The sequence below is a fragment of the Bos grunniens genome, chromosome 11 (genome assembly GCF_055505025.1).
Source record: "Bos grunniens cultivar Pamir isolate PY7600 chromosome 11, Bosgru_T2T1.0, whole genome shotgun sequence".
NCBI classification, from domain to species: domain Eukaryota; kingdom Metazoa; phylum Chordata; class Mammalia; order Artiodactyla; family Bovidae; genus Bos; species Bos grunniens.
In genome coordinates, this window is record NC_141175.1 from 10143514 (window position 1) to 10148466 (window position 4953).

Consider the following 4953-nt stretch of genomic DNA (forward strand, 5'->3'; position numbering starts at 1 on the left):
GTGGGGAAGGGGGAGGAACTTGAAATGACTTATCCTCTGATTTGCACATTTTAAGAATTGTAAAAATAATTTTATTTATTTATTTTTGGCTGTGCTTGATCTTCCTTGCTGGGTAGGCTTTTCCCTAGCTGTGGTGAGTGGGGGCTACTCTCTAGCTGCGGTGTGCAGGCTTCTCGTGGTGGCTTCTCTCGTTGGGGAGCAGAGGCTCTAGGGCACAAGAGCTTCAGCAGTTGCAGCTCCCAGCCTCTAGACCACAGGCTCAATAGTTGTGGTGTTTGGGCCCAGCTGCTCCAAGGCACCTCACAGTGCTACACGCAAGCTTCCAGGATCCATCCTAGCTCAAAGGCCCAGGCTATGCACAGCCACTAGCGGAGTCCAAGGGAGTCCAGGGAAGGACAACAGGGAAAATCCTGTGGCAGGATACAAAGAAGAGGCCCAAGGCTCACCAGTGCCAAGGCTGAAACTGAACAGGATTTTTTTTTTTTTAGATTCAGGATTTATTTAAGATTCAGGGTTTTTTTTTTTTAACTTTGTGTGTGTGTGTGTGTGTGTTTTGACCCAGGCACACGGCAGTGAAAGCACCAAATCCTAATCACTGGACCACTAGGGAATTACCAAGACTTATTTATTTATTGGCCGTGCTGTGCGGCACGTGGGATCTTAGTTCCCCTGACCAGGGATCGAACCTGTGCCCCTTGCATTGGAAACACAGAGTCTTAACCACTGGATTGCCAAGGAAATCCCCAAATGGGATGTTTTGAAGACATGTTTTGAGTGCCAGCAATCTTGCTGTTACCACTACAAAGGAGGTGGGCTTGTCTGCATAGCCTCAGGGGACAGCCTGATCAGTAGTGACACCTAGCTAGCTGCCCCAAACAAACAAACTGGGATGTCCCTAGTCCCTAGAAGCCTTTGTTTTTCAGTCTTTCAGTCATGTCCGACTCTTGGCGACCCCATGGACTGCAGCACACCAGGCTTCCCCTTCACTAGCTCTCAGAGTTTGCTCAAACTCACGTCCATTGAGTTGGTGATGCCAGCCAACCATCTCATCCTCTGTCGCCCCCTTCTCCTTTTGCCTTCAATCTTTTCCAGCATCAAAGTCTTTTCCAATAAGTTACCTCTTTGCATCAAGTAGTCAAAGTACTGGAGCTTCAGCATCAGTCCTTCCAATGAGTATTCAGGGTTGATTTCCTTTAGGATTGACTGGTATGATCTCCTTGCTGTCCAAGGGACTCTCAAGAGTCTTCTCCAACACCACAGTTCAAAAGCATCCATTCTTTAGTGCTCAGCCTTCTTTATGGTCCAGCTCTCACAGCCAGTCTGATCAGATTCAAGGGCTCCTTTAGGACAGAGGCAGGAACAAGAGAAGCCCTAATAAATGACCTCCTAGAAAGATGAGGTGAGGGGCACCTGTTTGCTATCTGAGTTGGAAAGAGATACAATTCTGTCTCTACAGACTCAGGCAGGGTGCCCCATGCGTGACTGCATTATAATCCACTGTTAATTTAAGTACATACCTCCCCGCACAGCTGCCACTTTAGAATCGTAACATGTTCTCGACCAATGAAAGCTAGAGCAGCAAGCTTTGTTGTACACCTATCGTTGAGAAGAGCAGTCACCCAGGGAGCATTCCCCAGCATTACCCCAAGAGGGTAGGTTCTGCGACACTGGTTTCCTCTGAGGTGGCCTCCTTCGGCCATTTACTTTGTATTCTGAACTTTGGAGCCCTGTTTGCTGGCCAAAATTATGCTAGTTAGGCCTGCCCTGCTGAACAAAAGGAAAATGTCACAGAAATATTTAATTATGAGTCACAGAGGCTTGATGGGTTTTCAAGGAATGGTCAGGGGATTGGTGGGTACTGACATGGTAAAGGACATCACAGACATCCCTGAAGCCAGGTGGGGAGAATTATGAATTACAAGTGGAAGAAACCTAAGTGAGCACAGATCGTGACTTCAGGACGAAAAATGGCCAGCGACTGCCAATGGCTTCTGCCGGCAGGGCAGCTCAATGCTGTCTACATCACATCTGCTCCAACTCAGTTTATCTGCTTCAGGTTGTTGCTGTTCAGTTGTTCACACGTGTCTGACTCTTTTGTGACCCTGTGGACTGCAGCACAGCAGGCTTCCCTGTCCTTCACCATCTCCTGGAGTTTGCTCAAACTCATGTCCATTGAGTTGGTGATGCCATCCAACCATATCCTCTGTTGCCCCCTTCTCCTCCCGCTCTCACTCTTTCCCGGCATCAGGGTCTTTTCCAATAAGTCAGCTCTGCTTCAGGTGGTGTTCCCATTTCCAGGACCACGTCCCCTTGGGATTATTCCTTCGACTCTGCCAAGAGGCTTGCTCAATTCTTCGTGTTGGGCAACTTTTTCAGCCACGGCTGTGTCCAACTCTTTGCAACCCCATGGCCTGTAGCCTGCCAGGTTCCTCTGTCCATGGGATTTCCCAGCCAGGAATAATGAAGTGGGCTGCCATTTCCTTCTCCAGGGGATCTTCCCAGACCAGGGGTCAAACCTGCATCTCCTGCTTGGCAGGTGGATTCTTTACCACTGAGCCACTGGAGAAGCCCAAAAGGAAAAAAGCAAACCTACAGAAGCCACTACCTCACAACTTACCTGAGCCATAAAAGTCCAACTCCATCAGTTTTTAGACAAACTGCAGCAAAAGAGGCTGTGAGGCAAAGGTATGGCTAAAAGCTAGACCTCCAGATTCCCAGAAGACATTGCACTTTCTCCCTCACACCCTTAATGTGGGGTCCCCAGCTGGCAAGGAAGCCAGTTCCTAGGTGGACCTCTTACACCAGCTGCAGTCGCACTGCCCACTTGACTGTAAAGGTGAGAACCTGTTTTACAGCAAGGAACAAGTCAGCTCTATTAGCACAGAAGCCAAGTTTCATCCTGGCCTGCTTCCCAGTCCACTGTCCTGCCTGACCCTCCCAGAATATGTGTTTGCTCATTCATTCAATCCCAACTGCGCCTGCTGGGGTTCCAGGCCATGTGCTGAGGGATATACAGGTAAGGGAACAGCCCAGGATCCTTGCTGTCATGGAGGTTGCAGGCTAGGAGAAACATTAATTGAATCATCTCACTAATCAATATACAATTACCAATTTTTTCAGAGCAATGAATTACGCTGAAGGGCAGGAGGATCACAGCTCAATGAGCGGCTCTGTTAAAGGGGCCTGACCTAGAAGGGCTGCTGCAGGGAGGAAGGCCTGAGCTATAACTGCGGAGGAGTTAATTGGCTTTGAGGAAGATCTGTTACAGAACCCAAGTTTGTAGGCCAAATGACAGACTGTGGAGCAGTGAAAGTGAAGGCCACTCAGTCGTGTCTGACTCTTTGCGACCCCATGGACTACACAGTCCATGGAATTCTCCAGGCCAGAATACTGGAGTGGGTAGCGTTTCCCTTCTCCAGGGGATCTTCCCAACCCAGGGATAGAACGCAGGTTTCCGGCATTGCAGGTGGATTCTTTACCAGCTGAGCCGCAAGGGAAGCCTAAGAATACTGAAGTGGGTAGCCCATCCCGTCTCCAGCAGATCTTCCCGACCCAGGAATCAAACCAGGGTCTCCTGCAATGCAGGCGGATTCTTTACCAACTGAGCTATCAGGGAAGCCTGTATGGAGCAGAGAAAGGTTTATTTTAGGGCCAAGCAGCGAGAATGGGTGGCTCGTGTTCAAAAACTTCCAACTTCCCTGAAGTTTTTTAGGCAAAATTGGGGTGGGGGGGCTGCAGGGCATGTGATTTCTTTCTGATTGGTTGGTGCTGCTGCTGCTGCTAAGTTGCTTTAGTCGTGTGCGACTCTATGCGACCCCATAGATGGCAGCCCATAATCCAGGACTCCGGTGCTTAGCCTGAAGTCCTCCACCTGGGTGGGGGCCTTAGCTCCGCAGAACTGAAAGGTATATATTGTTATGTATATTCCTAGAGGAACCAGAACTCTTGGTAGCTGCACTGGCTTCTTGACTGCTCCTGTTACTGCAATCCTTCCCTTCTGTGATCAGCAATGTTTCAATCCGCACTTTGGTGTTTGCGGACAGTCTTGGAGGCTGAAGCCTTCTTCCTGTAAACAAGAAACAGGGGACACGGAAAGGCTTCTGTATCCAGGAGGGCCCCACAGGGTCTCATTGGGTTTCAGATAGCTGTGTTAAGAGAAACAGACTGAAACCGCCCACCCTGACCAGGCACCACAGAAACCACTTGTGTGTTATTTAACGACAGGAGGTCCTGGTAAGGAACGGGGAACTAACAAGCCACCATCAACAGGAAGAACTGAGGAAAGGTCCAAAGTACATGCCATGTGCCCTACCACCTTCCAGAATCCTTCTCACTGGAATCCATCTTGGCCAGGCAATGTGTGCACCACCAAGAAGGACCCTGAGTCAGAATGATTGGCCAGAGACAACCAGGAAACTAATCCCATCACCATAAAACTTGAGATAGCAAGCCACTCGGCAGAGTAGTTCTCCTGGTTCCCTTACCTGCAGTTCTCCACCCGGGTGCCCCTTCCCAATAAATGCTTTGGCAGCACGTATATCTCCTCAGACAACTCATTTTCAGTGTTAGACAGGAGCCCACTCCCGGGCCGTGGAAGGGGTCCCCCTTCCTGCAACAGCTGGAGGCAGCAGACAGGGTGTGTGCACCTCAAAGTTCTGTGCTGGGAGTGGACACTTCCTACTTCTGCAGGAAGATGGGGAAAAAAGAGTTCACCGGATATCTCGGGAGCAGACCTCAGCCCCCTGGCAATCCAGTCTCTGCCACACGTGAGAAAGGTCAGAGAGATATCTGCTTCTTTCTCTTTCCAGCACCACAGTGGCACAAGAGCTTCTTATGAAATTCTAGCCTTTCAAAAACAGTGGTTACAGAAACTGTGACACCAGCGGATGTTTGTTAGGGCCAGTGAAACTCAGGAGGCCAGAAGGGGCAGATGCAGACGGAGACCACAGCACG